Here is a 12,444-nt window from a genome sequence, read left to right as displayed (position 1 = left end):
CCTTTTTTTTTTTTCTAATTCCCTACAACTTTGTAGATAGCTCTTTTTCTGATGGTTCACTACACTGTTCAAATTCCTGGAGCATCCTCAGATGGATTGCAAACTTCCTGAGAAGTTATTTCATTACCTGACTTTATATCATCTATAACACAGTATTAGAAATCATGTAGTAGAAAGTTAATGAACAACTTAATGATTAAATATAACTTCTTACAACTCAAACTGACAACAAATAAAGCAGATGCAGAGGCAAAAACAAAATAAGAGCACAAAATTCTATGTTCACTTTACTTCAAGTTTAAAATAGGATCATGTAATTCTAAAATACATCTAACATATTTTTAGACTATGATGAGAATTGTAAACAAGATTGGAAGATAATAACCCCTCTATCTCAAGCTGCAAAAACTGTATCTGAAATATTATTCTTAGTTTTTAGCTCCACTTGAAAATCAGGTAAATTAAGGGCACCTGGCTGGCTCACTTGATAGAGCATTCAACTCTTGATTTCTAAGTTATGAGTTCGAGGCCCATGCTGGGTATAGAGATTACTTAAAAAATAAAATCTTTTAAAAAATTAGGTAAATTATATGAATTCTAATAAAAAATACAAGGGCAATTTGCTAAATGCAGGAATATTGAAATTAACAAAGGAAAAACTATTCTTATACCCGTCACCTCAGTTAACCAGCTGAGCTTCCATTCTATGCATTTCCTCTGGATATTTATTTTTTAGTATGGTCGCAGTGTGTAATGTTTTATATTGTTTTTTTCTCCCCAGTTGAAATTTTTTTTTTAGTCTGTACATTTGAGAAGTCTTACAATTGTAAAACCATCTAATATTTCATTGCATGGATATAATACTATAATTTAACAATTCTGCTACTGCATTTTTGAAATTGTAATTAAGGTGAAAATAAATTCATTTGTAAATCAAACTTTTCTGGATTTTAAATTATGTTCCTTAACTAGATTCACTGGAGTAGAATTTTTACATAAATGGAATGGACATCTTAAGGTTCATATAGATATCATCTTATACCATTTTAAGTTCTTATATTAATATACCATATGCTTTATTATTATTTCTGAGATTTTTTAAGGGATTTAAAATAGAAATTCACATTTTTATTTTTTTATTTTATTTTTTTAATACTAGATTTTTTTTAAAGGTTTTTTTATTATTTATTTATTTGACAGAGAGAGAGAGTGAGCGAGCAGGGGGAGCAGGAGAGGGAGAAGCAGGCTCCCCGCTGAGCAGGGAGCCCAATGCGGGGCTCGATCCCAGGACCCTGGGATCATGACCTGAGCCGAAAGCAGCCGTTTAACCGACTGAGCCACCCAGGTTCCCCGAAATTCTCATTTTTAAAATATACTGATGAGTTTTCATATTTTTAATGTATTAGATATTCATATTTCCTTTATCTATCCTTTTTTTCTTAGTTGTTTCAAGTTTTGCACATATATTTGGTGGATTATGATATTTCACATCAGTCTGTGGAATACTTCGTTTAGAATATATTACTTCTATGTGTTTTAATTTACTGCACTTATTTGTATTCATTGATATTTGTGCTTTCCCTGAATCTCCACATATTCACCAACCTAGAAACTCTGTAAACCCTGCCCTTTTGGGTTTTTATGGAGGCCTCACTACATTGTCAAAATTGATTAAATCATTGGCCACTGGTGATGGTTTCAAGCTCCAGTCCCTCTCCCCTTCCTGAGGTCAACAGTGGGACTGATCGGCGCCTGGGTGGCTCAGATGGTTAAGCGTCTGCCTTCAGCTCAGTCATGATCCCAGGGTCCTGGGATCGAGTCCCGCATCAGGCTCCCTGCTCCTTGGGAGCCTGCTTCTCACTCTGCCTCTCTCTCTCTCTCTCTTCTCTCTCTCTGTCTCTCATGAATAAATAAATAAAATCTTAAAAAAAAAAAAAGAGTGGGACTGAATGTTATAACTCTCTTGTCACAGGGTTGTTCCCCTGGCAACCAGCCCCCATCCTTAGGAGCTGTTCTAACATTGCCTCATTAACATAACAAAAGACACCTTTCTTGTTCTCATCGTTTAGGAACCAGGTTTTTTAGGACATCTGTGCTAGAAAGAATGCAGACCAAATATATATTTCTTATTATAAATTATAATATTGCAGACTTAAATCAAAATTAACTGAGCACATATTCATTCTTTCAGCAAATATTTCTTGAGCTCCTACTGCGTACCAGGTATTCGGGAATCCTACTTTGGCAGATGGGAGAGAAGGTAGGGACATAGTGTGTTAAAGCACAATATTTTTTTTCAAAGAGTCAGTGTGTTTCAAAAAATGTCAAAAGTCATTGGGGATGGTCCCTGAATTCAGAAATCTCATTAATTTCTTTTTCCTTCTTAGGAATTGTTTGCTTCCTACAGAGAGAATTATGAACTTTGTGTTCTACTTTTATTCCTCTTGTGCACTATCTCTGTGTTGATGTCACACAGTTAATACTTCACTCAACAGATATTTCATTTTTCCTCTACTCTGGCATTGTGCTGGATGCTATGACTAAACCAGTAAATATAAATGACACAATTCGGCCTTCACTGTGTTGAAGTCTGTCTTGGGAAAAATTTTCCTTTTTTTTTTTTTTAAGGATTGATTTATTTATTTGAGAGAGAGAGAGAGCATGGAAAAGAGAGAGCAAGATCAGGAGAAGGGGTAGAGGGAGAGGGATAGGCAGACTCCCCACTGAGCAGGGAACTCAATATAGGGCTGGATCCCAGGACCCAGAGGTCATGACCTGAGCCGAAGGCAGACGCTTAACCGACTGAGCCACCCAGACACTCCAGGAAAAATGTTTCTTAATAGGCAATGTGAAGACTGCCATAATATTGGGGAACATGGCATTAAGTAACAGAAACAATTTATACATAAATTTATAATCAATTGGTTTCTCTAATCCACATTATTCTGAAAATGCTTAACAAAACTCTTTAGCTAAATCTACAATGCATTTTACATTATTGATTGGAATAATCTATTCTTAATTTGAAGATATTAGGAATTTAAAAAAAGACAAAATGAGAACTCTGTCACGCAGACTAACAGTTGCGTATCTCCTCTCCAAGGCAGAGACTGGGAGTCTAAGGACGTTTGGAAACAGGAACGTTTCAAATGTCCTGGGGCTGAAGACCCTCCTCAGCCAGACATACATGGTGAAAGCACCTGGAAAGCAATACTGAGGATGCATGTATATACATGTGTGTTGCATGCACATGTATTTTGCCTAATGAGGCAGTAATGGCAGCTTGCTTAGCATCTTTCTGTTCTGAGCCTCTTCTAAAGATTGTTTTAAATTCTTGGCTTCCTGACAGCTAAGCACACCGAGAAACAAGATGTTCGGCTGATTATGTAAAAGCTGGCAGGCTAGAAGTCAAGTATATCTGATTTAAGTGACCTTATAATAAAACTTTCTCTGGATGTCTCCTTTCTGTGGGAATCAGCTGCATTTTACTAATGCACTCCTTTATTAGCTTACCTTTTCCAGTTAACTGGCACTAATCACTTTGCTTCTCATTCCCCTCCCAATCTAATACTATTTATTAAGAATGGTTACAAGAAATAATTATTTATGCTTACATATTCAATTTGTTGATTATATTTTAATTGTTTTTAAAGATTTTTTATTTATTCATTTCAGAGAGACAGAGAGAGTGAGTGAGAGAGTGAGCAAGGGGGAGGGTCAGAGGGAGAAGCAGACTCCCCGCTGAGCAGGAAGCCTAACTCCAGGCTGGATCCAAGGACCCCAGGACTGTGACCTGAGCCAAAGGCAGCCGCTTAACCAACTGAGTCACCCAGGCACCCCAATTTGTTGATTTTAAAGGATTAGGTGTTGGCCTTTAAGTCGAGGCAATGGACTACAGAAGAAAGGTAATTACAAAGCATTTTGATAAGTAGTGTTTATGGGTGTGGCAAAGCAAACAAACTCAGTCACATGATTTCCCAGAAACTTTGGGTTGGAAATTGAGACAGGGGGAGAAAAAAAAATGTATCTTTTTCTTCTACTCTCCGAAAGGATTGCCTGAGATCCCCATATAAAAAGACAATAACAAGGGATGAGCATATACATTTATTTAATATAAATTTTACATGACCTGGCAGCCTTCATAAGGAAATGAAGACCTAAAGAAATGGTTAAACCCAAGTGTTTTTATGTGAAGTTTCATGAAATGTGGAAAGATGTGACAAGACAAAGAGTAAGAACTTAGCAAGTCTGTTAGTTCAGATTGCCATCTGTGTGCCTTTGTCTTTGAAGAGAAGGATGCCCCTCTCCTCTGGGTATAGGAAGGGTACCTCTCACATGGTTTTATGACCTGGTTCAGGGGAAGGTTGGAAAGTCTGTCCTGCACCTGCCATTTCTCAAATTCCTTCAGCTTGAAATATTTAATATCCCAAAGTATCCTATTTTGGGGTAGCGGTTTCACATGTATATGTATGTGTCTGGTTCTTTTAGAGATATAGAAACCCCTCTATTTTATAGACATTAGGTTTTGACCTATGAAATTAAGCAAAAGCAGTTAAGAGATTTTACTCACGGTATTTGAGAGAAAGCTTTTACTTTTTTCCTGGAACTTAATTTGATGGGTTGAAGATGGTCTCATCCCAACCTTTTTTCTTTCTTTTTTTTTTTTAAACCTATTTATTTGACAGAGAGAGAGAGAGGACAAGCAGGGGGAGAGGCAGAGGGAGAGGGAAAAGCAGGCTCCTCTCTGAGCAGGGAGCCCAACATGGGGCTCGATCCCAGGACCCTGGGATCATGACCCGGGCTGAAGGCAGAGGCCTAACCTACTGAGCCACCCAGGTGCCCCTCATCCCAATCTTTTACTTATAATCAGAAATAAGTCCATATTCATGATGCTATTCATGCTAAATGAGTCAGTACTTCTGAGGAAGGTTTAGCTCTGCATCATTTATTTCTCTGGAGCTTGGTGGTCTGCATTAATAAGCTCCAAGGAAAGAAATTTAGGTGGGATTCCTCTTGAGTTAGCCAAATATTAAATAGCATTTATACAACATACTGACAAATTTAAAACATTAATAAGTGAAAATAAAATCTGGTAATTCTCAATGGATTAGAAAATATTAGAAACTGTATTCCAGAGAAGTTATGTAATTATGCTGATCACATTTTGTAGTCTTATAATTTTATTGGCTTATAAATTATTCCATGTATTTTGTCCAATAAAATTATTTAATTGGTAAAAGAAATTAGAGTTTGGATAAAGATACAATTTAGCTCACTTTATGCATTTTGGCATATTATTCCTTTGTGAAATTTATAAATTCCGATGAATGAGGTCATATAAGTGGCAGTGGAAAATAAAATGCATCAATATACATGCATATTTAATAAGATTCAGCACATTTCAAGAGCACAAAAGCAATGTGAAGTAGAGGTTTTTTGTAAATATTGAAAAACAGCATTTAAGGAACCATATTTCTAAAGTAATATTTTCCCACTGTTCTCTGATTCTGTACTAAAAATTTTTCTTGCATTTGGTTTGTCATTTGCATCCTAATAATTAGATTCCATTGTTTTTAGGTACACTTGAAAAAGTCTAAGATGATGTTATTTATTTAAAACAGTGTCGTTAAGATATTACAGACAAATGATAGATGATGCATAGATAAATAGATGAAAGATAGACAGACAGACATAACTATGCACTCACACGTACACACGCACATGCACACAAAGCCATAGCTATAGACATTAAAACTGTTTAGGAATGCACAATCTTTCTCCACTCTTCCACTACCTTTGTGTTCCCAAATCTAGTATTCTGTGCTTTAGACATACCAACCAACCTGGTTTCCAAAACATTTTATGCTTTTTTATCTTCTGGTCTTTGCACCTACTCTTCCCTTCTGACTAGATTATCTTTCTTTCCTGTTTGCCTAATCAACCAACCAAGGTAGACATTACTTCCTCTCTGAAGCTTTCCCTAATCTACATTGCAAGAGTTTCTTATTTTTCCCTGTACTATTTCTGGATTTTAAAATATTTTCACATACCAAACCTTAGTCAATAGTCCTAAATGTTATAAAAGGTCTAAATAGCTAAAGTACATCCTAAAGTGGCATCCTCACAGAAGACAGAATGCATGGTATCTGGAAAAGTAAATTCCCCGAAATCTAATTTTTTCTCAATAAAATCTTTCCCACTGGCCACAATAGTAATTTATATCTTCTCAACTGGCTTCATGTATACTATTATCTCTTTCTTCCCTCCATTTAGTGGAAGTCATTTCCTCTTATGTCCCAGGATAAAACAAAACCATCATACAGGAACCTCCTGGATCTTAGCACTTTCTTTCTTTCTTCTTTCTTTCTTTCTTCTTTCTTTCTTTCTTTTTTCTTTCTTTCTTTCTTTCTTTCTTTCTTTCTTTCTTTCTTTCTTTCTTTCTTTCTTTCTTTCTTTCTTTCTTTCTCTCTTTCTCTCTTTCTCTCTTTCTCTCTCTCTTTCTTTCTTTCTTTCTTTCTTTCTTCTTTCTTTCTTTCTTTCTTAATATCATTTGTTTGCCAATAGTTCATACTTTATCCCAATTTTTTGTGGTGCCATCCTATCAGATATTAATTCCCTTGTGCCTTCCTTGTTAAGTCAATCATTATGCATTTGAACACTTTTGTTGTTACTGTAAATTATATATTATGTCCTGATTTTTTTTTTTAATCATTGTGGTAATAAAGAACCATGACTAATTTTGGGGGGGGGTTATGCATGAATCTGGAAATCTTGTTGGATTATCATGCACTTGGAATAATTTGTGCTTTTTCTTACAGAATACAATATTGTATGCTTATACTGAGAATTTTATATCTCCCTTTCTATCTATACATCTCTCTTTCTCTCTCTCCTTTTTTTTTTTTTTTTGGTTGTAACGTTAGAAAAGTTCCAGTAAACTATTAAAAAGTTGATGATAATAGTCATCCTTGTCCCTAATCTTAAAGGAAATACATCTAGTTGCTACATTAAGTTCGATCTCTGTTGTATGTTGTGAATAACCTTCATCAAGATAAGAAAACATACAAATACACTTTAATTTTTATTTTCTAGGAAATTTATTCATTCATTCATTCATTCATTCATTCATTTAGAGAGACTGTTTATCATGGATAAGAGCAGTGGCTCAAGGCAGACTGACTTCATATTGTGGGGCTATTATTACCAAATGTGTGGGCTTTTTGTCTTCCTTAGCTCTGTCTTATGTAAACGTGGCTAATAATTTCCCCACACGGATTTTTGAGTGCTAAATGAATTAACATATGCAAAGGTCTTAGAACAATGCCTGGCACATGGGAATGTCAACTAATTACTAAATACTATTTATTTAATTTGAGGATATCTTACTTATAATTTATTCAAATATTTTCATATTTTTATATGTGCATATGTATATATCTTCCTTTCTGGGACTCAGTATGAGGATGTTTTCAGTTATTTATATATAATCTCCATACTTCTTAAGTTTTCTTATCATTTCTTATCATCTTCTGACTGTTCAATTAATTCTCCTACAAAATTTTCCCATTCACTAAATTACATTTCTTTTCTGTATACTCTGGTCCTTTGTGTTTTTAATTCAAGTTAAGGTTTATCCATGCCCCAAAGTTTGACACCGTTTTTATGTTTGGAGTTTTTATATTTGGAAGTGAAAGGATTATTATTTATATTGAATATGTATATCTCCTTAATTCTTACTTTAACAGTAAAACTTAAAAAAAAAAAAAAAACCTAAGAGAATGCCTGGGTGGCTCAGTCAGTTAAACATCTGCCTTCTGCTCAGGTCATGATCCCAGGGTCCTGGGATTGAGTCCTGCATAGGGCTCAGTGGGGAGTCTGCTTCTCCCTCTACTTACTCGTGCTCTCTCTCTCTCAAATAAATAAATAAAATCTTTAAAACTTTTTAAAAATTAAAAAATACTTAAGATATACAAAAGGCTGTAAGCTTTTATAAAATATATAAAGAATATCAAAATAAATGATATATGTTTCACCTAATGTACATCTTCCACCTAATGTAGAATACAGAGAGGCCCTCAACTTATGGAAGCTCCATTTACCTTCTTCTGCGATGTCATCTCTCATTTCAGTGGTGAATTTTATGTTTGCATTCTTGTTTGGTTTGTTTTGTTTCGTTTTGTTTTTAACTTGTACAAGTTCTTAAACAATATAGTATTTCATTTTGAATATTTAACATACCTGGCTTATGTCTCCTAAGGCAACTTGCTTATTTGGCTAAACATTGTATTTGTGAGATTTGTCCATGCTGATACGTGTGGTTCTAGTTTATTTGCTTTCACACTGTGTAGTATTTTATTGTAGTAACCCAGCACCTTTCATTCTATTCTTAGTTTAAGAGACAGCAGAGCTTTTTCACAAAAACAAGTCAACTATAAATATCCCTATGCATGCCAGCAAGTACACATTAATGCTACTGTCTTTGCAACCTCACTAACTCTGGGTATCACAGCTTTATTTCTTTTATTCCAATATGGTAGGAATAAAATAAAGTTTCATTGTGATTTCAGTTTGAAAATCTTTGAATTCTTATGAAGTTAACTTTTCCACTGTGTTAGCTATGCCTTTCTGCTCTACTATGAAATGCCGATTTATGTCCTTTCCTGTACTTCAACTATTCTGTGATTTCATCCCACAAATCTGTAAATCTTTTAAACGTGTTCTTGTCACTAAGGCATTTTTAGTAATTTTATCCCAAATATATCAATACAGTTTACAATTTATTTTTAAACATTTTTAAACAATTAAAACACAGTTTAAATTTTATTTGAATTTGCTTAACATTTTCTATTTCTGAGTTCATAAATACATTTCTTAAAATATCCCTCTAACTTTTAAAATCAATTTATAATAGCATTCTCTATAGTAATGTCAGTTAATTCACTTTTGAAGGAATACACTTAACAAAAGTTTTGTTTTGAGTTCTTGAACAGAATAAAAAAAATAAAGCCATTAGTGAAATTAACCATCTCTCTCTTTAAAATATATGACATATAAATATCAATATTCAAATATAAATATGGAAGAAATTAACTGGTTTTGAATCACTTCTTCTGCCAATGGAGCCAACACTATCGTAGTTATTTCTTCACCTTTCATGTATAAACTTAGATTGAAAAGTGAATAAAATTAATGTAGGAGCACACCTTTAGATCTAAATGAAAAGTCATGTTGTAGAGAGTAATGTATGTCCTTATTGTCTGCAATTATACATATATTTGGACTCATTTCCTTATATCAACTATTAACTTTTGAAATAGAGGGTATTATGCTAAGCAAAATAAATCAGAGAAAGACATGTATCATATGATCTCACTGATATGAGGAATTCTTAATCTCTGGAAACAAACTGAGGGTTGCTGGAGTGGTGGGGGTGGGAGGGATGGCATGCCTGGGTGATAGACATTGGGGAGGGTATGTGCTATGGTGAGCACTGTGAAGTGTGTAAGACTGTTGAATCACAGACCTGTACCTCTGAAACAAATAATATATTATATGTTAAAAAAAAAAAAGAAGAAGAAGAAGAAGGTAGCAGGAAGGGAAAAATGAAGGGGGGGGATCAGAGGAGGAGATGAACCATGAGAGATTATGGACTCTGAGAAACAAACTGAGGGTTCTAGAGGGGAAGGGGGTGGGGGGATGGGTTAGCCTGGTGATGGGTATTAAAGAGGGCATGTATTGAATGGAACACTGGGTGTTATATGCAAACAATGAATCATGGAACACTACATCAAAAACTAATGATGTGATGTATGGTGATTAACATAACATAATAAAATAAAATTTAAAAACAAATAGATGCCAATGCTTCTTTAGCAGATTTGTGTCTGCTAGTTTCCATGTAGTCAGTGACATAGTGAATACCTTCCATGGTGAATGGTAAATGCCAACAAATACTTGTGTAAGTTACACATTCATTTTCAACTTTCTTGAAAGGCCAGAATTAAGTATCTCGGTTTTCACTAAATTCCAGCATTAACTTTTGAGCTCATTCCTCCTAACAGATTTATTCCAAGTCCTCAAAAACATTACCAAACAAGTTTAAAAAGTGGTGGTAGATGTTTGCTATACAAAATTGATAACATCACTGTAGCAAAAACATTCAGATGATTCTCTGTATGCTCTACAGCAGGACTGCTCAGGCTCCATTTCACAAGTGTATTACATGTACACTCTACTTACAATTTATCTTATTTAAGTTGACCCAAACATCCAATGCATGATGCCTTTGTGCATCTTATAGGCTACAATTCAGGCCATTGAATACCAGGCTGGTACATTAAGTACCCAACAGGAAAGGTCTAATAAATACTTCTCTCACAATTCCTCAAGGCCTGAAGGAATATACTTTATCTATTAATGAAAGCCCATCTTGATGCTCTGGAAATGGAGGTACTATTTTTCACTTGGAAAGGATTGGGAAAAGGAAAAGAAAGCAGATTAGATGTGGTGAGATTTCAGATTTAAACATGTGTTAAAATAATCATTCACTTAGTATATTTTTACTATTAGTTGAGTCCATGGCAGAGGTTGGAAGTACAAAGTGGAGGTCTACTTACCCCTCCTCCCCAGGCTTATTTCAAAGCAATAATTAAAAAATATATATTTTATTAAAACAATGAAGCCCAAAATTGGACAGAAAAATGCATAAACAAGTATAACCTAAGCTGTCCCAGGCAAATAAGGAGATACGGGTCATCCTTCTGTAAGAACCATTTTAAAGGTTTCAATGCCTATCATTTTATTTGTGTACTAACCAAATGGACACTGTTTTGTCGGGTACAGGTGTAAGTGGTATGATATTATCTCCAATGTCATGTTTCTTTTTTGCTTTATTCACTTTACTCTATGTTTAAGATTCACCCATGTTGTTATATGGGCATTTAATGCATTACTCTTAGCTGTTGCCTAATGCTTATTAACAGTACCACAGTAAACATCTTTAATTAGATCCCTCTCTGGACATATGTGAGAATTTATTTTACAAGTCAGTTTGAGGCACTGTAAACATCTTTCCCCATTCCATTAATTCAATGACTTTGTTGTGTAATTAGACAGATATCTTGATTTTGATCTAATCACCATGTCCTATTTCCCATTTTATGACTTATATTTTGTAATTCTGAACTTTTATTTAAGAAGCTCTTCCCCACCACTAGCTTACAAAATTACTTGTTAATAGTTTATTAATGTTATAATTTTACCTTTCATACTTAAATATTTATCCTATCCAAATTCTCCTCTTTATTTGTCATGAAGCAGGGATCAAGTTTTGTTCTGCTTTTTTGTTTAGTTGTTTTTTTTTTTCCCCATGTAATAGACCATATCTTCAACATAATCTATTAACAATTCTTCCTTTCCTCATTTGTGGAACGATTTTTATCATATAAGTTCCTATTATATAAAGACTGACTCTGAGATCTTTGTATTTTCCCTTTATCTATTTGCCTATAGTTTTCGAAAATTGTTTATTTTTAATAACATTTAAAATACGTCAGAATCCGATAGGGCAAATCCCATTCATCAATTTGTTTAATGAAATTAATTTAATTATTTGCAGACATTCATTAATTCATTTAATATTTTAATACAACTACCTATTCTTTAAAAATATTCAACTGCTGGGGCGCCTGGGTGGCTCAGTCGTTAAGCATCTGCCTTCGGCTCAGGTCATGATCCCAGGGTCCTGGGATCGAGCCCCGCATTGGGCTCCCTGCTCGGCGGGAAGCCTGCTTCTCCCTCTCCCACTCCCCCTGCTTGTGTTCCCTCTCTCACTGTGTCTCTCTCTGTCAAATAAATAAATAAAATCTTAAAAAAAATATTCGACTGCTACTCTGATTGGATCACATTATATTAGTATATTTTGGGAAGAATTAGCGTCTGTCTTAATTGAGTGATCCCATCCATGAACAAGCATGATCTTCCCATTCATTCATTTAACACCCTTTACTTGGGATTTATATTTTTTCTCTATAGAGATTAGTGTATACTTAGTTAATTATTAGTTGCTTTCATTGGTATTGAGTTAATGTAAATGTCACCTTGTTTTTTTAATTCTTTGTAGGTGTTTGATGATGTAAAGAAACACTACTGACTATCTAGACTGATTATTTACTTGATAAAATTGCTGGACTATCGTATTGGTTTCAACAGATTATTGATTATATTCATTTTTGGAAATAAATGATTATAAATATTTTGGAAATAATGACATATTTTCTGCTTCCTTTCAACACTTACATTTATAACTAATATTTCTTTTTTTTTCTTTTCAATGACGTTGTCTAGAACCCCTAATATGTTAAATAACAACACTGACAGGGGGCGCCTGGGTGGCTCAGTTGGTTAAGCGACTGCCTTCGGCTCAGGTCATGATCCTGGAGTCCC

Source organism: Eumetopias jubatus, unplaced genomic scaffold (assembly GCF_037043125.1).
Source record: "Eumetopias jubatus isolate StellerSeaLion01/CBP00866 unplaced genomic scaffold, mEumJub1_p1.0 scaffold_7, whole genome shotgun sequence".
In the NCBI taxonomy this organism is placed as follows: Eukaryota; Metazoa; Chordata; class Mammalia; order Carnivora; family Otariidae; genus Eumetopias; species Eumetopias jubatus.
This window is presented reverse-complemented; position numbering follows the sequence as displayed.